Here is a 25,100-nt window from a genome sequence, read left to right as displayed (position 1 = left end):
TTGTGAATATAATGCTTGGGTCATGACCCACCTAACAATCTATCATGAAAACAAGAGATGGGTTACAGACCCAGTCCGAAAGACCACAAAAACCAGTATTTTCATACAGTTAGAAAAATCTCCTCGGACCATAAAGTGAAAAAGGAAAAAGAAAATGTTCAATTTATCCAGACTCAGAAGAAAGAGAAGACAGCCAAACAGCAGGAGAAGCAGCCTGCCACAGAACATTCAACAAGAGACTGACACCCAAAACTCACAGTGATCCCTACAAATATGAAGAGCTGACCACCCCCAATTTAAAGAGGGGAAAAAAGAGCATATGAATGGTAAGAACAAGCGTCTCACAAGAGTTTGTAAGCAGTCAATCAACGCACAGACAGGTGTCCATATCTATGACAATAGGAAAATGAAAACTAAAGCTACAACAGGGTTGGACTAACTCATCAAAATATCTAAAATTTCTAAGCAAAGAAGCACCAAGTATTAGCGAGGACAAGGTAAAAACCAGAGCCCTCACACTCAACTTTGACAATGAAGGGCCCTAGCACCCAGGAAACAAATCCCTGATGATAGGAAATAACACAACATACACAAACTCTGTGTCCCACTAAAGTCATTCCAGGACAGACCCAACCTGTTCCCTAGCCCTGCCCATGAAGACAGAGAAGTGGAATGGGGATGTGGCTCGGTTGACAGATTGCTCGCCCAGCATAAACAACGCCACGGACCTGATCTCCAACACTTTATAAACTGGTGAGGTGGTACACACCTACAATCCCAGCACTTGTACAAGCAAAGACCAGAAGTTCAAAGTCATCCCTCAGCTACATTGTGACTTTGAGACTATATGAAATTCTTGCTAAAAAATTACAATTAAAAAACCCACAGCTGTTTGGTTGTGATAACCCACAACTGGAAACCCTCTAGATATTGCTAATATTGTAGAATGCTCTAATCCAAGAATAAAATGCACCCTGTCTTGAAAGAGAGAAAGCGAGAGAGAGGAGGGTATGGAGAAAAGAAAGAGGAGGGGGGAGAGAGAGACAGAGAGACAGACAGAGAAAGAGGGGCGAGGAAAGGGGGGTTGCACAGAGGGTCCATGCATGGGAGATCAGATGCTGGAAGTTGTGATGAGACAGAAACCAGGGTCGCACTCTGCCAACATACTCAAGGCCTGACATGCTTTCCTCACAAAAGTCCTTTTGCTGACAGCCATCTCTAGTTACTGAGGTTACAAATGAAGAACACCCACATTCTAGTCCTGATCTGTAACGTGTACAAACTTCTTGGTAAAATAAACTCTTTAAAGGCCACACTGGATCAAACATTCAGATAAAATGATACTTGTTTCCTTCACCTGAAAAATAAAATGATTTTGGAGAAAGATTTTAGGTGGTACAGATTAGTACAGGGTCCTATGGATTATTCAGTAACAAACTACAACAAACGTAAGGCCAGGATGTCCTAGGCAGATGGCTGTTAACACCCAAAGAAAACCCAAGATTTATCAATGACCCACATAGATCCCAGAGCAGGAGGCAAATGGCTTCAAAGCCTCACTCTGGATTTGAATGACAATTGTCCCCATAGTCTCAGGCATTTGAACACTTACTTGGTCTCTAGCTGTTGGTGGCACTATTTGAGAATGTTTATGTGGTGCAGCCTTGCTGAAGGAAATATGCCACTAGGAGCAGTCTTTAAAATTAAAAGAACTGTGTAAATTCCAGGTTGCTCCCTCTATTTTGTGCATGCAGTTGGGTGTGTTACTTCTCAACTTCCTGTTCCTGCTGCCCTGCCTGCAACTTGCTGCTATGTGCCCCCAACACGATGGACTCTTAGCCCTCTGGAACCATTAAGCCAAAATAAACCCTTTTCCATAAGTTGCCTTGGCCATGGTGTTTAATCACAGCAACAGTAATACATTCACCTAAAGGGACTAGTAAACACAGTGCCATCCTGACAAAGCAGCAGGTACTCAGAAACACTGACTTGGGGCAGTACCAGCCACCTGCACAGAAGCCTCACAGTGTCACAGATGGAAAACAGTGACAATGAGTGACAATGAGTTCCCATCTCCAAACACACAGACACCCTTTGAATAGCAGTTCTCAGTGCTATTCAAGGAGCCTCTGGAGCCTCTGAAGACCCCAAAGTCCTTTCAGAGGGTGCTTTGCTCTCTCCAGGGTACTGGCACTTTCCAGACGCTGTTTGAGGACAGTCAAGCACACAACAAGAAGGGGAGCATTGGGTTCTCTCTCCTCATCACAGCTCACCAGGCAGCCTTTATCCTGTTGCTATCCGCAGTGCACATGCCCATACCAGGTAGCTACTGTGCCTTAAAACATGAACTTGGGGCTGGAGAGATGGCTCAGAGGTTAAGAGCACTGACTGCTCTTCCAGGGGTCCTGAGTTCAATTCCCAGCAACCACATGGTGGCTCACAACCATCTGCAATTCAATCTGATGTCCTCTTCTGGCATGTAGGCAGAACACTGTATATGTAATAAATAAATCTTAAAAAAAAAAAAAAAACATGAACTTGTCACACAGACTTCTTCATTACTTCTTCAGCCACACCTCCAGAACACACCATCAAGGTGCATTCATTTCATCACCACCAACAGACAGACTGCCCTCCAAGTGTCTTACCATCTGGACAGTGTCTGGAGACTAGGAGGGTGGAGAAGCTCACAGCTTGGTTCTGCACCAGCGGGGTAAAATGGGGCATGGGGTTAAGTGGCCACAGCCCCTCCTGAAATGGACACTGGTTCTCTCTCTTCTACCAGCCAGTGCATAGAGTGTCCTTTCTGACTGTCTGGATGACTCCTGAGCACAAGATACTGGAGGGCTCTGCATGCTGGCAGCCTGCTCCTTCCTCAGCTGCCCTTGACGTTCACTCTGGAATCGCCCGCTCTCAATTCTAAGACTCTGCATGAGCATGACTCCTATTTGCCCAACATTTTCCAAAACTCACATCTACTCGCTCAACTGGTTGAGGATATTTTTGCCTGCTCTCAGTGGAATTCTTATTACACCAACAGAGGCGTTTGGGAGCAGCTTACAGGACCTGAATGGTTGAGGACAAACCCCAAAAGTCTCCTAAGACATGCTCCCCACCCCCAATGAGTTACTTAAGTGTGAACCTGAATCCATCTTAGATCTATAGGAACAGGCAATTCTCCACTTATAGACAATTAGGAAAATGACCAAGCAAAAACAGAAACACTAAGACTACATGCCACCGAGGTAACACAGCACTTGGGGGCGGGGCAGACATGCCAGAGAAGATAGCTGACTGGCAAGCTCCTAGACTACACAAACAAAGACCAGAAGCAAACCCCACAGAGAAATCCAAAACTAGGCTGGGTAAGTGTCAAAACCTTCAGTCACAAGGCATCAACCGAAATCCCAACAAGGGAGACAGCTGATAAAAGGGAATGACTATGATAATGATGTTGACGGCAATGACGACAATAAGAGGTGGTAGAAAATACACCCTCAAGTCACAGAAAATAAGACTCAAAGTTCAGAGAGGAATTAAAACAAAACAGCAAAAAGCAAGCACACAAAGTGTCACATTGGGTTTCCCGTCAGTGATTCATGGCCAGTGTGCCTGCTATACTGGTCTCTATGAACTGAAGGAGAACAAGGACAGCATGGCCACCATGGTCCTAATGCCACCTGCTAACTAAAATGGCATTTCCCCACATCATTCAGAGTGATGCTCCCAAGTGTGCAGTCAGCTACCACCTGCTCACAAAAACCCTGCATCTGCAGCCTACACTAGGCCCAACATCCTCCCGGCGCCTACTGGAATTCTCGTTTGTGGCGGAAAGCATCTTCTGCCAAAGCTGGAAACCTCCTCAGTGTACCCCCGCCCTCCCTGAGTAATGAAGAGCAACTGGACTCCTACTGTCTCTACTTGGAGACCCCACAAACCACACAGGGTCACACCTTAATCAGCCCAATGTCCTTCATTCTGTCACTGCCACCTGATAACGGGCAGAACTGGCAGCGGGTATTGCTAGGGCAGGAACCGCATACAGAAAGGAAAAGGTCTGATTCATCAGGAGCACCACAGACTTGCCCAGAAGCATGGGCAGGAACAGAGGCCCACCCACCCAGTAGACCACAGACATGCTACCTTACTCCTTCTTGTGTTGAGGCTATAGGAGAACGCTGACTCCACACACCATATGAAGGCCACCTCACCTGCTTGGTGTCTTGTCATCATCACAAGGCATTTCATTTTAAATTAGCATTCTATTCAAAGCAAATGCCTTATCTCCTATTCACCAAAAAGAATGAAGAGAAGGCACAGTATCAGATGGCAGTAGTCACTTTGGAGGAAGTATCCCAGAAGCATCCTCAGCCTACCTATGTGAGCCAGTGCCCTCTTGGCCTGCAGCCCAGACACAGACCTGACCAGGCTGGGCCCATGTGGCTGTACCTTTTCCTGAGTTGGCCACAGAAAAGCACTGTCACTGCTGTGTGTGACAGCTTCAGAACCTGTGCTGCTGAGACAGAACCCAGCAGACACCACCATCAGGGACAATAAAGAACATCAAAGGAGTGTCAACAGGAGGCAAAAGTGTAGGGATGGGAATGCAGTAATGGCCTCCAAAGGGAAGATGGAATGGGGTGCCCTGGGGCCTGGGAGGCAAAGAAACTAAGAATCAGTCAAAAATGGTATGCACCAGCCGCCAGTCTCCATGCTGTGCACACATACCTGGACAATATCCAAGGACTACTACTACACTGAGAGGCATAGCTATAGGGCCATGCCCTTAACTCCCTGAACAAAGGATTTCCTAATGTTATCTGCAGGCCCCTGAGATGCCTGCTCTCAGCAGCTATCCTGAGGCTGCACCTAGGGACCCATGATACTTTGTCGTTTGAGCAGTCCTCTTTCACTCCAACGAGGTTCTGTGTGCACCTTACTCTCCTCTCTGAGATGACTGCCTCTGATAAAATGGTCTTTCAGAAACAAACTGTGCAGACCTCCAGCTCCACCCAACTCCCAAGCTCTCCATTCTCACAGAAAGATGACCTGTACCAACCCACTGATCTCACATGGAGATCTTTGGAATAAAATGCTTCTATAAGACAAGTAATGGAGACATGAAGTGCCAGAAGCAATGAACTCCAGGGTGGAACCAGGCAAGGAGTAGAAAGGAGGCAGTCTTGGAGATCTGTCCTTCCCACAGACAAATCAGAGGCACTAAAGCTGGGAGGCAGAAAACTCCAGGGACGAAAAGAGGAAAACTGAGGCTTACCATCCAACAGGCACAAGGGTACATGAGAGAGTTTGGAGCAAGTCTGGGAAAAGTGGGACTCAATACTAGGGTTCCATTACAGGTACAAGTATGTGAGCCCTGGTTATGAGCAGGCTGCCTGCCAGAAAATGAGAACGTCATCATGACGACACTCAAGTGCTGGTGATGATTAATAAATGAGAGCTCAAATACCTGAGCAGGCAGTACCCAATCAGCTTCCACCTGCCCACAGGGCTCCCAGCTGCCCACCTCTTCCAGGCGTCTCTGAAAAGGGCAGCCCTGGCTCAGTCCTCCAGATGTGATTGCTGCTGTCCAAGAAAACTGAATCCCTGGAGGGGGTGCTAGTGTTCAGCCTTCAAAGCACTTGCTCCAGTATGGTGGGGTCAATGGTCTTCTTGGGTTATCTGCCCTCCCAGGTCATGGACTGGTCACCCTCACCCTGTCTTCATACCTCCTGGGTTCCACTCCAAAACAAAAGCCCCACAGAGCACCAAGTTGAGCTGAGCTTGACTTGGCTGGGCCCTGATGCAAACTCTGCATCTCTAGAGCTATGTGATGATTCTCTGCACTGGAACTAGCTAATAGCACCTGCCTCATCATAGGTCATTGAGAAAGAGCAATAATGTCTGTGAATGAGGTCTGGCCCTCTCAGAGGCACTGAGGATGCTGGAAAACTACAGGCAATTCCCCAGCTGTAGGCCACATGGTAACTGCAGCTAGAAGGCAATGCACACCACCACTGGCTTCAGTCAGGAGTATGGTGAGGAGTCCCTGACCCACATGCTACTTGCAGTACTAATTCCCACTGGGCCAGGACCAGGCATAAAAAAGGTGACGTGACCCAGGACATAGACAATGCAAAGTCTCAATCCCTGACCTCTGAGCACCAAGGCCAAGAGTTGAGTTTGACTAATGTAAAGTAAGAAGGCAAACAGCCTGATCAGATTTGGAGGTTTAGATGTTGTCAGCAAGGAATAACAGTGAAGAGGTACACATGTTCTACAGTGACTCGTGGGTCTTGTTCCCCAAAGGCCTCTAGTCAATTACACAAGTACAGACTCATGCAGACACGCATGCAGACACTGAATGTACTTTGCAATTATACAATATGTTATGTATTATAACGACTAAATATAAACTATTGTTACATATCACATATTTCTGCTGCATGACTATCTCTTAGAGTATGTATATGCCATACCGCTTATATAGCACACACACCACTTACAAATATTAGTCTCATCCCATCTTATGTTTGTCTGTTTTGTAGTAAACAAGTATTTGTGCTTACCATGGGACCAACAAAAAAAAACCGCATTTTATAAAAGGCACCCACCTTTCAAGCCTACTACAGCATGTATAGTCTGAACAGAGTATTCTGCAGTTGGCTGTGACTGTGAATTGATGCTACTGAACAGTACACCTAGAAATGGTTAGAGCCAAGTTTCACACCTTTTCATTTGAAAGGCTACACACAAATCCAATAAGCTGTCAAGTTACTTGGTGATATAGGTTCACTCCCTCTACGTCCCTCCCTTTAGAGCCATGCTGCCTGCCTTCTGCTACTCAGCCTTCATAGCCCACTTCAGAGAACACGGAAAGGCACTCTTATAAACTTCCCGGTGCACAGTGACCAGCACAGCACCTTCATTAGAATCCGCAGGATGCAGACAATGAAAGCCATGTTCACATTCCAGCTGCTGATAAGACAACTGGTGATAAACAGTAGTCAACACGCAACATCAGAACATGTACAGGTATTTACAGAAGGTGAACTGTTACCTAGACACGGGAGACGCATATCATGTCACAGTGAAGGAAACAATTTTGGACCCAGTGTGGCATGCCACCTACTGACTGCCTTTCTTCAACCACTGCAATGGAAACTGTAGCCCTGGAGCTACAGGGCAAGACCAGGGACTCTCAGCGCATTGTTTAGCATATTCTAAAAGTGCACTACAGTTAAGCAGTCTCCTCTCATTCTGTGTAGTTACTACCACACAAATACTCCTCTTTGTCATCTCTAACTGCATCTGACTGCTCTGCTAAGTCACTAAGTTCTGAGGAATCTAGACCCATCTTCCAAAGCTTAGAAACAGAGAAATGAACAGATCGGAAAAGGAAAGGATAAAGGTATGCTTCATTCAAATGCAAATGTGTAAATGAGATGACTTCATTTCCTCACCCCCAAACTAGAAATGATGCGTGGAACTTGCCCCCAAGCGATTTAGTCTTTCTGACTGTGCAGCAGATTCACCCTCCTCTACTGCAGTGTCCTTTGCTTTCCATGTGCAAGAACTGTTCATGTCAGGGTTTCTGAACCAGTACCAGCAGGACTTGGGGACAGTTAAGTGGGGGAGGGGCATCCTATAGGCACTGCAGGATGCTCAGAAGCCTGGCCTCAACCCACTACCACAAGCACAGCTGGTTTGACCCAGACCATCTCCTTCACTGTCACATGGTTCCTGGGGAAGGAAGGGGCAAAAACACCTAGGATAAGACCCCTCCAACAGTCTCAACCCTGAGTTACTCAGGTCATCACAAAATCTCCAACAAGACTGACACACATGTTCCATAGCAGTGGCAATCACACAGCCAAGGGTATCACTGTGCCTTCAGCATCAGGGCCCCAGCCTCCTGAGCTCTTCTCAGCCGAGCACAGAATCCCACCACTGGCAGCTGGCTACCCAAGCTAAGCAGGGTGTGCACCCACGGAACAGATTAAAATTAGGCACCCTAATTATTAAACTGTCACTGTAAAAGCTGGAAATACCATTTTTTAAATGAATAGGAGAATTAATGGATTTCTTCATTTGCTTGCATTTGTGCTACTCAGCCTGTCTTTTATTATCAAGGCAGTCATAAAAAATGCTTCTGCCACATATGCAAATTAAATCATTAGTATTTTCCCAATTACAGTAACTGCTTATTTGTATTGCTGATCTATTCTTTCAATTTAGTTCCCTTAATATTAATGATATTAGAAAATAATAAAAATACTTAGGCAATCAAGAAACAAAATTCTCATTATATACCTTTCTGATCATGTGAACGGAAGACTACTCAATAGTAACATGGATGAGTCACCTCACAGAAACTGAGGGTAAACCTCAAGAGTTGTAGTGCCCTCCCCTCTATGTAGGTGTCCACTCCTCCAGAGGCCCCCACAACAGGTCCAGGTGAGCCAGAACTTCCCAGGACACAGCCCAACCCAAGGAACAGCTTCTACTTTATACCTAAGGTACCTCTGAGCATAGCACAGCCATGCTAAAGGCACCTATCTAATGCACACTAATCTTGCTCTGGTCTCCACAGCACCCAGAAAACACCTTGTTCCTGGCTACCCCATCCCATGTGCTCAGGGAAATCTCCACATCACGGTAGGTCCAGCTCTCCCCCTTACCAATGGGGCCTGGCCCTGCTCTTCCCAGAAGGGGTGCAGCTTTCAACAGACCTTTGTCAGACACAAACTTCAATCTAGAGAATGAACAAGGTATCAGCAAACTGCGAATCTGGAATCTGTGCAGAGATTGAGTCAGACCTAGAAAACAGATCCAACTCCAGGTAGGTGGAGTCCTCTCTTAACCACATGGAATCACCTGGGCACAATTGGTACCTTGTACCCGAACCCTCCAAGAATCTCAAAGAAACCCATAGCAAGGACAATTGTCCATGGGTAGAGCAACCAAGACAAGTTCATCTCCAAACCCAATACTGACAGACAGGGCAGTCAAACTGAGTCTTCCCTGTTCTGATGAAAGACAGTCCCAGTTCGTCCAACTCACAGCACCCCTTTCAGATGGCTGGGCTAAGAGGCTGACCCATACAATGAGAGAGGAAAAGAAACAGGTACAGAATGGAAATAAGAAAGCCAAGAGGATGCTGGTAAGTCCGTACAATTCTGCAGGCTGTGCAGAAAAATCTAATCCCTGGGTAAGCAGCACGGATGGTGGCCAACAAGGACAGGAGCAGGAACCAAGGAAGAGAGGCTGAGAGACAGAAGCATCTGAGCAGATGCTCAGGGAGCCAGACACTGGCATCTGAGCTGGCCAGCTTGCCTCTGCAGTGCTGAGTAGCAGGGTGCAGCGTACTATCGCCTCCAACAGCACCCTGGACAGGGAGAAAGAAATGCCCCGGGGGCACCTCTGACCATAGCTGCTTAGCTGGCTGCATGCCAAGCTAGCACTGAGACATGAAGGTTCTAAGGGCCTATCACATGTCTGATCAGGTATTTTTAATCTGAGATGCCTAGGGTGCCTGGTGGACTCCAGAGATCCACAACCCCTTCAGCTATGAGCAAAGGAGCATTTGCAAGGTTTTTATTCCCCTATTGGGGAAACCTTCAATAAAAAGAACTGCCCTTCCTGCAAGTGCTGACTGCAAAGATGGGTCTGGCTGCTTCCCCACATACTGGCTGTGACCAGGCATACTCCCCGGGCCCCTGTGCTTTTAGTCTAAAATGTTCATTGTATTAAATATGGACAGGGGTAATTTCTAAATTTTTTTAAGACAGGGTTTCTCTGTATAGCCCTAGTTGTCCTGGAACTCGCTTGGTAGACCAGGCTGGCTTCGAACTCACAGAGATCTGCCTGCCTCTGCCTCCCGAGTGCTGGGATTAAAGGCCTGTGCCACCACACCTGGCCAAGGGTGATGTTTTAACAATTTAAGATAAACTTCCATATCCATGAATACATGGGTCAAGGACACACTGACAGGCTTTGAAGAGAAGTGTCTCCTTGTATGTCCCCCAGGTTCTCACACTGCTGTGGGTGGGGCCAGCACAGGGTCACTAGTAAGCCCAGACGCGGGAGAAACAAATACTACATGGCACACACACGTGTGTACACAAGGAGTGAGGACTCTGACGTCCATGGAGTGCGCCCTGTGCCTCTCCTGATTCTCTTGGGAGACCAGACTCAGACACCGCCACCCCACAGTGGGAGAAAGGCCTCTCTCAGCACTTACCAGGCACTGCCTCAGCTGAACTTCGCTGCCTCCCTCATGCCTACTCTCAAGAGGAGGAAGCACCTGTTTTGGACCCTCAAGGTCCAAAGGTAAGGGGAATTCTGGCCACCTTCTGCCAGCTTAACGGCAGGAGAGCTCTGCCCTAGCTAACCTCAATATGGAGAAGGTAAGCTGGGCAGTGGTGGCACACACCTTTAATCCTAGCACTTGGGAAACAGGGGCAGGTGAATCTCTTAAGTTTGCGGCCAGCCTGGTCTACAGAGCAAGTTCCAGAACAGTTAGGGTTACACAGAGAAACCCTGTCTTGAAAAAAACAAAAGGAAACAAAATGAATACAGAAAAAGTGCCCAGAAGCAACCTATTCCCAGCCTTAGCCTGTGAACAGCTGTAACTCCAGGCATAAGGCTTAGCTGTGTAGGAGCAGCACACTTACTTCAGTTCCAGAGTAGAAAGAGGTAGCATGTCAGGTCTTGGAGCCCCTAATGGTGGCCTTATCCACCACACCTCATAACTCATCAAGAGGGCAGGAGGCAGGGAAGGACAACAGTCAATGTCACAGAAGGCTGTGACACTGTCACTGGGGTCAAGAGTGGGTTGTCTGGCCATCAGAGGCAACAAGACAATCACCTGCAGCTCTGTCCTAACAACCCAAACCAGCCCAAGGCAAGAATTCATAAATGCCTTGAGCAGAAGAGCCCAGGCAATATGTCCAAGCAAGGCAGGTAATATGTCCACTGAGGATACAGGAAGGAACCTGCATAATGGAGCTGAATGAAGCTAGGAAAACCCTGAGGATGAGGCAGAAATTAGAGATTAGAATGGCATGACCGGGTGCAATGGGGAAAGATGACAGTTCAGGGCAACAAGGAGAAAAACTGGAGGCAAGAGTCTAAGGGAGGATTAGGTCCAAGCCAGGAAGGCATCCCTGGGGCAGCCACATGACAAGTCAATGTCACAACCAGGAGAGGGTCAGCACTGAAACAGGAAGTTAAGAGGGGCCATCATGGAAGAGATGGCACCAGAGGCAGAAATACCACAGGACGACCCATGTAACACAGCTCTGAGGCTAACTTCCCAGGTAGAGTACAAAGTTTAGGTAAATTTCCATGAACATCAGAATTGGCAAGCCAAGTAGGGACATAAAGTCTGGGGCCCTGGATGATTCCAAGAACAAAATGAACCATATGGAGTCCCAAAAAGATGGAGGGTATAGTTCTCCAGGCAGAAGCATCCTCCGACCTCCAGGGTTATCCTGGCAAAGACTGAGGTCACAGTTATACCTGAAACACTAAGGGGGATACTCTAAGGAAAAGAGGTCGGCACTAAATTTAAGTGCAACTCCTGGACTATCTCTGAAATCTAAAAATCCAAGGCTCAGAACCCTCAGGAAACCTTATCTTCCCAATGCCTGGCCCACTCAAGGTCATTTGATGAGATGGCATTTGACTTCTGTCCTGGAGAGGACTGCTCAGTACAGTATTCTTGGCTGTAAAGATTAAGGCCCAGCATCTCCACACAGAGGAAGAACTCCTTAGCTAAGCAAAGATCTCATCATCCTAACCCTAACCACCATCACAAGCAGAGCCCTCAAACCCCCAGTTCCTCAGTGAGTAATGGTGAGGAGAATGAGCACCCTAACCCTCTTCTCACCAGGAATCTAAGAGAGAAATTTGAATTCATGCTGGATGTGGGCTCCGGTGTCCAGGCATGTATGTGTGTATATGCCTCTGTGTGTGTGTGTGTGTGTGTGTGTGTGTGTGTGTGTGTGTGTGTATGCCTCTGTGTGTGTGTGTATGCCTCTGTGTGTGTGTGTGCATGCGCACGTGCGTGTCACACTCATGCAAATGATGAGAGCTGTGTGCACATCTCTATGTACATGCATGGGGGCAGGGGCTGCATTTCCAGAACTGAAGTTGAAGAAAGAGAAGGGAGAGGGTGGCTAAAAATGGCAAACAAGGTCACCTGCCAGAGCAATTGCCAAGCCCACAATATCAACCAATGGCCAGAACATTCCCCAGCCTGTTCCACAAGGCCACTTCCTGTCTGAGTCTTGTCACCCATGGTCCTCAGTGTGCTTTGCCCAGGAACATGAGCCACCAACACGACCACAAAGAGAATGTTCTACCTTGCCTTCTACATAAGGAAACCTGTGAAGGGTGTGCAGACATCTCTCTGGTCAGAGTACTCTCTACACTAGGCATAACATACCAAGGCTAAAACAGCTGCTGCCTCCCTCCACACACATACATCTGTGGCTAGCCTATGCCTGCTGCCAGCAATGTGACACTTGATCCTCACACGACTCAACCAGGGCAAGGTCCCACCACTCTGGTTGTGCAGACAAGAAAACAAGAGAAACAAGGCAAATGCCAAGAGAATAAATAGCTCATACACAACCACACCAGATGTACACCTGGCCTGTTCTCAAAGTCTAAGCCCCTCACCATGCATTTTAGCCACCCAAAGTTAGACTCCTGAGTGAGCCCTCCCCTTCCAACTGAGGCATTACTCCACTATGTACCCCAACTAATATGAAGACAAAAAAGGTACAGGCTCAGAGCAGCTGCCAACTTGAACCCATGGCCATCACCATGGAACCTGCCATATTAGGAACTTCAGTTTCTTCAGTGGTAGGCTAGAAGCAAGAGCATCCAAGCTATGGGACATAAGGGACCATATATCATGATAGCACTGGGTCTGGCCCAAGCTAGACACTAAAGCATAGCAAGACCAGGTGACCCCACGCATGTGGACCTCAGAAGGTAGTGAAGCTAATTCCTCTCATGCTGGAGCAAGGTTGGAGACTGGGCTCCGCATTCTGCCTGATAACAAAAATTTTCAGACAGAAATTTTCTTATCCAGTTGGGCATTGGTGGTGCACGCCTTTAATCCCAGCACTCGGGAGGCAGAGGCAGGTGGATCTCTGTGAGTTTGAGGCCAGGCTGGTCTACAGAGCGAGTTCCAGGACAGCCTCCAAAACAATAGAGAAACCCTGTCTCGGGAAGGAAAAAAAAAAAAGAAGTCTCTTAGCCAAGCTGTAAATGAACAGACTGAGATCAGAAGACTGAACAGTTGACTCTGTGACCTGTCACAGACTAGAGGCCCACAAAGCCTAGGCTCTGAAGCCCCTCCGTCTGATTCCAAAGTATATTCCTTCCAAAAACTCCCTAGTGCACAGGAAGGGGTATGGTAAGGATCACTGCCTGGGCCTGAGCTGTATTTGTACTATGTCTTCTCAGGAGAAACTTGGAGCTTGCCCCACTCCTACCTGTGGCTGAAGCATCCTCAGGCAACTAACAGCCATAAGGAACAGAGCCAGAAACAGAGGGAAGTTGGCTAGTGGGTCTGGAAGCCCTATCCTATGGACTTCTGTGTAGCCCAGCTACCCCTCATCTGCCCTCCACCCTCCTGTTTACTTAGAACCCCAGCCATGAACACTGACCTCACTGGACTACAACCAGACTCCACAACATAATCTCTTTCCACCTGGTGGCACACTAGACCCATAGAGGTGCTGAGTCCCTCTCTGGGGTCATCTATATTCTCCAGTTAGCCAGTGGGGGTAAAATAAAGCAGGACCCTGTCTCTTCAAGATGCTATGGCAGTCATGCTAACACACCACTAGAGAATCCCACCCAAGCCCTCTGGCTGACCTCATCAAACACACTCCACTTCCTGAGCAAAGCATTCTTCCCTCAGCGAGGATCACATGGGATTCAGGTCTGCAAAGTGTTCAGCACGGCCTGTGCTAGAAGTCCAGCTCACTCAAGGACTGCTCCTGAACTCCCGAGGAAGATCCAAGTGCTTCATAATGATGGCAGCAACCTAGCAACTGCTGCTCTCCTCAGCATCCCTTTTCTCTCCCTCCCTCTAGACAGCAGCCATTTCCACAAGAGGTGGCTGGTGTCCTAGCCAGTTTCCGGAAGAGGCCAGCCCAGCACCAGCATGTAGGCTGAGCCATGCTGTGCAGACTGTGATTCTCATGGCAGTGCCTGACTCAGAGATGTTATAAGACCAAAGGCAGACCAAGCAGCATGAACTCAAGTTGCTGTTGAGGCAAAGACAACCCTTCCTGAAGAGCATGCAGTAAAGGAGTCTGGGAGACTTAGCAAGGCCCTGTCACCCACGAAGTTGGCTCTTCTAAGACCAGGCGCAAGGGGGGTGGGGGAGAATCCCTAACATTGCAGAGGAGCCAGCTCCCGCCCTGCTGGAACACTTCCTCCATCTGTACTTTGGAAAGGGAGCCAGTCAGTTTCCCAGAGTGAGTGATGTACTGCATGGAGAGACCTATCTGATAAAGCTAACACCAGAAAGATCTACTTGACACTCAGAGACATCACAAGCTGCCTTTGCAGTCATCTCAGAAGGACATCATCTGGTCCCCTACTCTATACGCCTCCACTACTCAAGGGCTTCATTCCAGAGTGTATGCTGCTGCCCAAAGCAATCCCATGGAGAGTGCACATGGCCTGCACTTTTCCCTCAGTCCTTCTTGCCCTCCTCAGGGTCTCTGTCCCTTGCTGTGCTAGCAGACGGTGTTACATGCCTACAGCACCCATATCCTGAGCATCCTGTCATAAAGCGTCCCTCCAGTCACCGTTAGCTTGCCTAGGATGACAGTGATTCCTGAGCATATCAAGGGGGAACAGTGAAGAGGAGGGTGGAAATCACCCAGATGCAGGGAAACCCGTAACAACTGTGTTTGTGGCACAGGACCACAAAACAGCTCTTTTCTACAACACCAGGTAGGGTGCTGACAATAGAGACCTATCATAAAAAGGTCATCAGGCCACTTCCACAGCCCCTCCAGGAAACAGGGCAGCACCACTGTCCCAGATACACATCATGCCAAAGAGCTGTGCAGACTCACAAGCAAGACAGCTACAAACATAGGTCAGGCCTTGTCTGCAGGTAGGGACTGTAACATACAGAGTAGTGCCTGAGGGCTCATAGCATTCCAAAAGCAACTATCCTGCGCCCTCAGGTGCTTGATAACCACAAGCTATATAACAACCCCTGCAAAGACAAAAGATGGATAAATTCTTGCTCCCAAATGACACTAACGTCCTGCAGGGAGGCCTCCCAACCACAATTCTGGGAGATGCAGAGATATCCTAAGCTGGTGCAGGCCTCAGAAAAGTCCTGCAGTTGAATCAAAAAATTGGTGTCACCAATAACACCCCTGCAGATGATATGCTCCACCCTTCCCACTATTCCTACCAGAGGCCTGCAAGCAAATAGTGAGCAGGGAGATGAAGGCCAGGCCTTAGAGAGTCCACTTGTCTAGAACCTCCAATGGGTCTCCTCTCCCTCCATCCTACAGATGGCATGAGATGCACAGAGGCCATGCAATGCCAGTCAGACAAGGAAGTCATAAAGGTGAAGCTGGGGGGTTAACTCAGGTTTGACTCAACACTCATGCTCTGTCTCTAACAACCCAGAGCTGTGGAAAGGCAGGCTCAGAACCACTATCATATACTACATGCAAATAGTAACACAATGGGCAGAGCCTTGCATACATACCCACATCTTGAAGAAGCCCACCCAAGGAGCCACGATGAGCAGAGTCACACGTACAACCCCACACCTTTAAGAAGCCTACCCAAGGAGCCAGAAGACAAGGCACCTCAGACAAGTAAAGCCCCACTGCTGGCCTCTTAGCTCTTGTAGCTGAATTTCCATTACATTATGAAAATCTGTCACCAAAGTGCACCCAAATGATGATCACAGTCTATCCTGATGGAGGAAATGTTCTTCTTTAGGAAGGACTATTGACTAGCTGTAAATCCCAACATGCTCTTCCACAAGGCCCAGCACTGTGGCTTGCTCCGTGCCAGCTGCCGAAGAGAAGAGCCAGCCCTGCTGCCTGGGGACTTCAATGGGTACCAAAGCACAGATCTTTCAGGTCAGCTGCCAGTTCAGCTGACAACTGCAAGGGACACTGGGGCTGCTGCAAAATGTAGAGGGCAATAAAATGAAAGACAACAACCTGCAATGGAAGGGAACTCACGAGCAAAGTTGAGAAACTCAGCAGCCCCTGGATGTGTCCCTCCAGCTCAGAGAGGCAAGGGAAGAATAACACAGGAGCTGCACAGAAGTGTCCCACAGAAAGGGGAGAGATCACCAATGCCAGTCCTACCTAGTACAAACTTCACAGAAACACCATACAAAGGGCCTCACACACTGTGGCATTTACCAACTACTTCCTAAGGTCTTTAAAGTCCAAGGGCACCTTTGACCTAACTGGCCAACCTGTACCCCCTGCCCAGGAGACCACAGCCCAGACCTCAGCTAGTGGATCACAGGGCTCTAAAACCAGTTCAGAGGTGAGCAAGCTTTAAAGGATGCCCCCGCCCCCAGGCAGTACAGAAGAGCAGGGACTATGTCTCCTGCCTGACTCTGTTAACCTGCTAGCTGCTACACTACTACAATAACACGAGCCAACAAGCAATGGCTTATAGTACTGGGCTTTGCTGCAGACACTGATGTCAAGGTGAGGTTTTCCTCCACTGGCTCCCAGCAAACATCTGACCTGAGTAAGCTTCTTCTCTAAGAGGTCCTCAATGGGCCACAGAGGAAACTCTCAGCAGGATCTCTAGAAAGAGAGACCAAGCCCGGTCCCCTAAGCCAGCAGCTCTATCCTCAGAGTGGGATGGCCCACGCTTGACATAAGGGGCTCTCCATGATGGTGCTCAAACCCTAGCCCTACCACCTACTCTGGGGAGAGCCCAGTCATGCCATCAGCAACAGAGCCGGGCATAGGCATAAGAAACAGAATCAAGAAGACTACACTGCAAGGCACAACTGTCTTTCTCCAGGACAAGGCCCCTGCAGCCAGTACAAGAATACCCAGCTCTTCTCTGCTCACACACTCCAGCTATGCAGTCCTTGGAGCTGGGCCACCATCCCACCATGAGGGCCTTCCCACCCTGATGCAGTCCCACCACTAAGTTCCTGAACCAAAAAGACCACACCCACTACTCTCAGACAAATGCCCTTCGCCCAGCTTGCTGGGGCCTCTTACCACCCAGTCATAAGGAGCCCTCTTCACACTCCACACAAGCCTGGTTCTTGAGATAGTAACCTTAAGCACCTGTTGTGTGTCCATTGCTCTTCCTAGGTCCCTATCTGCATCTGTGTTTTGTCTGGTGGCCAGTGGTAGGAAGGAGGTTTGGGATCCTCCAGACCTCTGTGCCAGCCACAAAGCAGGTGTCCCAGCTCCCAAGCCTAGTCTGAAACTATAGCCTGGGTTGTGAGCAGGATGAATACTTAGAAAACAACTTAATAGATCCATTAGAAATATTCAGGACCTTCTTCAGCACCAGAGACCAGGGGTAGAAGCATAAAAAACTCTGCTTCAAAAAGAACTACTCTAGCAAAAAGCAACCCGTAAAACCAATGAGGGAGTCGCCATTCCCTCACCACTGGGACAGCACTCCTACTTGGAATACTGCTTCAGGCTTTCAAGCCATAGATGATTTATTGTCTCAAGCTTAAACATCAATCCAACAAAAGCTCTTGACTCACACAGACGGAATACTTCATAGACAACAGTAAACTAACAAAGCTCAACATGCAGTTTTAAACAGAGCAGACTGGAAAATGTTTATGTATGCAACCATATTAAGGGATCATGTTAAAATTATGAGGTTAAATAAGAAATGACTAAGTAATGTTATTAATTCCAAATTAAAACAAACAGGGAAAATGTCTTTAACAGGAGCAGCATCCTGCCACCTTGAATACCACAGCCAGCCCCCTCCACCCACCCAGGGGACAGGCTGGGCGCATTTGCCCTGGCCAGGCACAATGGCCCATTTGCTACTTGGCAGCTGTGTGTAAGTCCTTTCTGCCTCTCACTCCTTGCTACATCACAGAACCCACTTCACTTGTATTTATGGATCTACTTAACAGCGTGTAATCTCCAAAATCAGGAGCAAGAAGTTCCCAGATGCTTGAAGGGGGTGGGGTAGGGGGTGGCTAGAGAACAGGCAATTCCAGAACACAAGCAGACAGCACCGGGGCAATGTCCTCAGCCAGCTCTGCCTTAGGCCTGCACTGCACCGCCCACCCATCCATCAGGTACCTGAGCTGCCATGTACCAGGCACAGAGCAGGCATGAGGCACTCTTGGCCTTCTGACTCCTTGAAGTGTTCGGCCAGCAAGAGATGACATTAAACAACTAATGTCACAATGAGCTATTGAAGTTGCACAACTGGAGAATGTGAGGAAGGAGTAAGAAGGCCTGTAAACTAAGTTGAACAGAGGACTGAAGCAAGACATGAACTGAAGAAAGCAGAGGCAACAGGAGCTGTACGTGCAAAGGCCCTGACCAAAGAGGACCAAGAGGAAGGGAGGAAGCAAAGCAGGAATAGTGAAAGCTCAGCAACGAGGCAAGCATCGTGAGTGAAGGCCAGGGAGCCAGAGGGTAGGACCCACAGACTTTCTGGGTCCTCCAGAGAAGCCTTGACAGGGGTTTCTGCATGAACAGTGGGGTAGAGACCTGCTTCCACAGAGGTCCATTAGAAACAGCCTGTGCAGCATGGACTGTGCCCGAGCAGAGCATATCTAGGAGGCCAGTCCCACCTTGGAGAGCTTAGGAGTGACTCAGATTACCAAGCTCAGATTCTTCTAATGCTAGTGTATCAGCTTCCCAAGGACCTGGTTATTCTCCTTCAAAAAGGAAGGAAGGAAGGAAGGAAGGAAGGAAGGAAGGAGGGAGGGAGGGAGGGAGGGAGGGAGGGAGGGAGGGAGGGAGGGAGGGAGGGAGGGAGGGAGGGAGGGAGGGAGGGAAGGAAGGGAGGGGGAGGGGGAGGGAGGTAGCAATACTAATTGTTTTAATATGTTTACTGTATCATTTTAATGTTTTATACTGCAAAATCTATAACCAACACCAACATGTATAAACACAATGGAAGTCTATTATGTGCCATTTTCCTGATATCCCAATGGCCATCACTATTACCTTGGAGACTCCTTTAAAACCAGAAGGCCAGTCTGCAGACTGCTCTGGGACAAATGCCTGCCTGCCTGCCTGCCATGCACAGGGGAACTCCCCAACAGCAACAAGTGTACTTTTGTAAATGGCAGAGTCCATGTCCTGCATGTATCTGGGTGACAATGTGCTTATTACAGTCACTCATCAGAATAAATTCTAAGATAGAACTGTAATTTCAATGAATGGTCACTTACATTTTGATACTTTCCTGTAGAACAAGTAAACATTTTACATGACAGTATATATTGTTCTAGCTACAGAACAAATATGTATAATACCTAATGCTTACATTCTGCTTTCATGCGCCTAGGCCCCAATCTAAGGAATTGCTACATATAACTTGTTATACTCTAGGAAGTCATATGGTACAGGAATCCTTATCACAGCCCTGGGTGCTGTTATCAAACTCACCAATACAAAGGGCACAGATGGACTCTGCGGTACTCTGGGTTATTAGCTAGGCTCAGTCTTTCCTTCTTAGCTGTGATATGTCTACTTGCATTCCTTCCTAATCTTGTAACAGGGAAGACCATCCTTTTATTAGTAGTTTGCAAAAGCTCTTTATATACTGGCCATTAATCTCATGAAGTCCAAATAGGTTACACATTCTTTCTCTTGTCTCTGAATCTTGGTTATGGAGTCTTTCGCCAGAGACTTTTTTTCTTACTGTTAAATCTGTCCCTATTTTCTTTTAAGGCTCTGTTTAGGATAAAAACGCATAAGTTTGTGGTCCCCACATACATGCTTCCAATAAAAATTTCCCATGTCACTGACAGATTACCAGTGACTACTAAGCAGCTCTGTTTAAAAATGAACACAGACCACAGGCCGTTTTCTGCCACTACCACCTGCTCTCAGACAGCCTGGAATCTGTCTGACCCAAGCAAGGAACAGGATGTAGCAACCACTGGCTAACCTGAACTGTTCTGTTTTCTGTGATGCTATGGATGGAATTCGGGGCCTTTTAATGCTACACTTGGCCCAAAACCATACACAGAAGACACAATGTAAGACAGCATGAGGACATCAGAGTTACTTCCCTGACCCAGATGAAACCCAGAGAGCTGTGACAGCTCCAAGGACAGGCCCTACACTGGAGAGGTATCCAAATTATCATCTCAAGGTAGCTGTGCTTGTCCAAACAGCACTGACCTTCCACACCAGGCTCATTCTGGCCCAGAAGCAGAGGCAAAGAGAACTCAGGTTTGGGGACTCAAAGCTATCATTCTTCTCACACATCCCTTCCATCAAAGGGTATGTAGCACCATCCATCTCTTGTTGCTATGGGAGCAATAAAGGAAACCTAGATGGAAAGTTCTCGAAGAATGGCCCATGACCCTGACTGGATGCTCATTAAACACCAGCTACTGATTTGTGTGATCTCCCTGATCCAGAGAGGACAGTCTGATCTGCTCAGGAACTTACAGGATTTTAACCTAGTTCAGTTACGTGGAGGGTCCCAGGGGAGGCCATTTGTGTGGACCCTGGTCTGGCCTTCCAGGAAGTGCGGAGGCATGTCAGGGAGGCAATGGAAGCAGCAAAGCCTAGAGCAGCTGCAGATGCCAACCCACATTCCACCCTAAACAAAGCCCATCCTGCTCACTCACATGAGCCCAAGTACAAACAAGCAACCAACCTGACAGGAGCACACCCCATCTCAGCTCAGTGAGTTGTGTAGGAATGGACTAGCGTCTGCTCAAATGCAGCAGCACTTCTGATTCAGCCCCTCGGTCATCTGCCTTGAACCTCGAAGGTCAGGGTCACACTTAATGCCCAGAGTTGCAGCAGGGCACTGGCTGGTCACTGGCAACTAGAACAAAGTCCCTACAAAAACCTCTCTGGGGCCCCTACACCAGAATAGAAATGGGTTACAACCAATGGGACAGGGCTCAACTCTGGCTTCACCCTCTAAAGCCTGAATAGTCACCCCAGAGCCTCAGGGACATCCAAAACCCTGGTCGTGGAACTGAGCCCCCACCCGATCCAGCAGCAGAAGCAAGCAGCAGGTGTCTCTCATTTCTGCATCGTCCTGGCTCCCTACATCAGGTATTAATGTATTACTTATGGCAGCTTCAGAGTTCTGAAAAAGCAGCCGTTTTCAATAGAAAATGGCATGGACGAGCTCGACAGGAGTGATGAAATTTTCTTCTGCTCTGGCAATTAGGACGGCACAAAGTCGCCTTTCCTTTGGTGCCACCCCCAACATCAAAGGACTGGAATTCAAAGCCATTCATGCTGCATTGAAACCTCACAATGAGGCTGGAAAATGGAAGTCGATTACTGGGCAAAAATATGCAGTAGTTAAAAGGAAGGAGTTATAACGAAATTAAGCTGCAGCAGCCCCACGATGTGTGGAAACTTCCAGCACTACAGCTCTTCTGGTAAACATCAAGAGGGGCATCCTCCTAACACAGGTCTGAAAGCAAAGTCAAGCTGGGTGCCAGGAGCCCCAGGAAGACAGAGTGCCATGCTGTCCTGCCCACCTCTTGCAGCAGCAGCCCCTAGGCTTCTGAGAAGGTGCCATTTGGGGGCGTTTCATGTTGCACAGCTCTCTGATGTTGCTAACCACAGAACATTCCAGTTAGGGCTGCTTTGGTCACATCTGTCCTTGGTCCCTAGGCCTTGCAGACTTGCAGTCTACAGTCATTTTCCACCCCACGGGGCTCCCATCGCCCCTTCACGCAGACAGCAGACCCCTAAAGGGGGCAGTGTTACCTCTGCCTTCTAGCAAACCCAGCCTCTTCTGGGCGATTACTGCTCTTTAGGAAGGCATTTGATCTTTAAAAGAAAAGCCAGAACACAGAAAACCATAGAAGTCTTACAGTGTGTCGGGTGTGTGTTTTTAAAGGCATGAAAATACTTCCCTCCCACACAAATGGGGAGTTCTTCTGGGGAAAGATGCCACAGATCCCGAGGAGTGGCAGATCTGGGAAAGCGGATGGGTCTTAAAAATAGACAACTGAACCTAGACTAGAGCTGCAGAAGCTACCGGGGGGGGGGGGGGTTGAAATTTTAACTAAATCTCCCATATTTTTGATATCCAGAACTCCATTCTGATGAAACTTCTAACTGGGTGGCATTTTGCATTTCCAATTATAATGGAGTAATTGTGTTGCCATAGAGACTGCAAAATTCTGCAATAACTTTTGCTGCCTTGTAACTGCTATAGTGTATATTTGTGTACAAGCAGCTGAGTTTTCTTAATTCAACCTCCCTGCCTCTCCCCAAGCACCACCCTCCTCCCACCACCACCTTTCTGGCTGGATTCGGAAACCACCACACCAGCTTTCATCAGGCCGGTCCTTAAATAATGCACGGAATTATCAGAGGCAATTAAAACTCCCGGCAACCACGATCATATCACGGAGGAAAAAGCGAAACCAGGTCAAGGTGCAAGCCGCCAGCATCCCCCTAGCCCTAAAGTGAGGCAGGGCCCGGGCTGTTTACCCGTTAATACACTCAGGCAGGCCTTAAATGCTTAGGTGGTTTGTGGGAACAGGCAGAAAAGCCCAAGCAGAGAAAAGCAGGGAAGCAAAGTGACTACACAGGCCTTTCCTCTCTCCCCGAGCAGTCAGAGTGGCTCTCAGAAAGCAATTAGGTAGGTCTCTACAGTAATGCAATTAGGATTTAGTTAAGAAAGTCATTAGTTCTAAAATAACTTAAGTTTAATTTCTGCGACGCTTTATTTGAAAATCGTGTCACAGCAGGTCAATTTACAGCATGCAATAACCAAAACACTGCTATCAGCGGCTGCAAGTTATTAACAAATTTTCGGTGTGCATTAAAGGAGAACACGGGTTCCACACCCGGCCTTTCCGACCGACTCCCGCGATGTGGGGTTCAGCCGTGCCTTCGGAACCCTCGCTCAGGGTGGACACCGGGTCGCCTCCCGGGCTCGCGCAGCTCCTCGCCAGCCCAGCGGCGGTCCGGGCCCAGCCGCGGCCCCCGCCCCGCCGCCTGCCGCCGCCGAGGGGCGTTTTCTGCAAACTCACAGGCTGACAAAGTTACATAAACGCCCCGGCCCCCGCCCCCGCGCGCCCACCTGCCCGCCCGCCGGCGCAGGCCGCTCTCCCGCCCGCCAGCCCGCGGCGCAGGGCCCCGAGGCCTCGGCGGGGCCGGGCGTCCACCTGCCGCCAGCGACCGGGCGGCGCGGACAATGACGGCCGGTGGCTTACCGCGGCGGCGGCGGGCCGCGTCTAGCCCTGCTCGGGCGCTCCGAGCCGCATCTCCTCAGCCTGCGCCGCCGCCGGCGGGCGGGCGGGCTCGGGCGGCGACGGCGACAGCAGCCGCGTTGAGGGGGCCGGGCGTGAGGCGGCGCGGCGACGGCGGCGGCGCGAGCAGGCGCGCGGGCTCGGGCTCGGGCGGCGGCGGCGGCGGGGATGGTGCTCCGCGGCGGCGGCCCCACAACCTCCCCTCCTCATTCACAAAAAATTGACCCACGTTGAACCATGATGCTGCTCCCCCCTCGAGCGCAGAGCCGCGCGGGGATAGGCCGCGCCCTACGCCCGTCAGGCGCTCCAGCCCCGCCCCTCCCGCCGGCGGCCCGTCAGCCATTGGCTTCAACCGCCTTGCGTCACCTCCCCCCCGCGGGCCCCGCCCCCCTGCCTGGTTTCTAATGAAGAAAGCGTCAATTACGGCTCGGCCCCGCCCCCGAATGCTCATTTGCCCTTCCATTGGACCGTGAGTTCTGAGCCCGCCCCACAGTAGCCCAACAGCCGGCCCCACTCCGCGGACACTACAAAGAAGCTCCGCCTCTGCCCGCCCTCTAGCAAAAGTTCCAAACCCCATTGGCTCCCATATTTGTCAATCCCGGTGAGTGGGGCGTACTGAGGATTCTCCAGGCTCCAGCGATGGGAGCTTCGCCGTGGAGAAAGAGCAGAGAGCTTGGGCGGGCACTGATTGGAAGCTTTGGCCAGACCTGCTCGACAGCCCGCGGCGCTGCCTGGGTCAATACGGTGTGCACGAGCTCCTGTCTCGTGTTCCAAGGGGACGCAGAGGGGCGCGGACTGAGGCGGGGGCCCAGCCAGGCCTGCTCGTTACCTCCATCTTGGGCAAGGCACGGGTCACGTGGGCTGCGTGCCGGGGACGCCAAGCCCAGAGGGAGTGCGCAGGCGCGGCGGGCCCCGCCCTGCCCCGCGGCGGGCGCGCCGTTTGGGGGTGCGGCTCTGGCTGTGGGGCCTTGAGCGCGGTCGTGGGAACTGAGGGGTAGTGTCCGCCGCTGTTGGCGGAGGTGTAGGCCCTGGGTCGCCGCCATCGCCTCCCGGTTCGCTGAGATGCGGTACACAGCAAGGCTGTGGCCGGCGACTTCGCTGGGCGTCTACTAAGCCTGGGTCAAGAGCCTGTGATTGGCATTCGCTGGTGTGAGGGGCATGAAAGGCCACGTTTCTGGCGCCCCTGGGTCCAGTTCCTTTCATCAGGAGAGTAGTACAACTTCTCATCCTTCGTGCATGCAATTTCCAGAATCCCATGTCCAGCATGAGGGAGCAAGCACCTGATGCATGGCGCCTGACTAGTGACCTAGGATGCTGGCCTGTTTACTATGCCTTGTCTTTTAGGATTGAGCATTGGTTAATAGCATTTTTGGTCCTTGACTTGGAGAACGCTTTAGGTATGTGGGTTAAAACAATTCTTAAAATGCAATGGATTCTTGTCATTATCTCAGAGTAATAGTGATTAGAAAGCTTCGTTCCCTGGGAGAAATTCATATGCTAGGATAGCTCAGCTGTAGAAGCCAAGGGGTGAATTGTGGAATGTAAAAGAGCAAAAGCAAATGACCTCACTCTGGAGTGCTAGTGCAGCCTCGTAGAGAAAAATACACCTAACCAAATTTACATACAAAATAACACATGTTCTGTAGTCAGC

At 49.4% G+C, this 25,100-nt stretch overlaps 1 protein-coding gene across 8 annotated transcripts in view; it reads right to left on the bottom strand.

Annotated features, from left to right (window-relative positions):
• Hdac4 (histone deacetylase 4) overlaps positions 1–24,280 on the bottom strand; it is a 247,844-nt gene extending 223,564 nt beyond the window's left edge. For 4 of the 8 annotated variants that reach the window (XM_040753013.1, XM_040753012.1, XM_040753015.1 and 1 more), the window contains exon 1: positions 23,414–23,539. The gene's annotated coding sequence lies outside the window, so the exon portion shown is untranslated. Of the gene's footprint in view, positions 1–23,413; positions 23,540–23,678; positions 23,714–24,156 lie in introns of those variants that run through there. The other 4 variants (XM_040753009.1, XM_040753011.1, XM_040753010.1 and 1 more) reach the window with 3 other exon arrangements.
• Between the last annotated feature and the right edge of the window lie 820 nt (positions 24,281–25,100).

The sequence above is a fragment of the Mesocricetus auratus genome, unplaced genomic scaffold, assembly GCF_017639785.1.
Source record: "Mesocricetus auratus isolate SY011 unplaced genomic scaffold, BCM_Maur_2.0 Super-Scaffold_100010, whole genome shotgun sequence".
In the NCBI taxonomy this organism is placed as follows: domain Eukaryota; kingdom Metazoa; phylum Chordata; class Mammalia; order Rodentia; family Cricetidae; genus Mesocricetus; species Mesocricetus auratus.
This window is presented reverse-complemented; position numbering and strand designations above follow the sequence as displayed.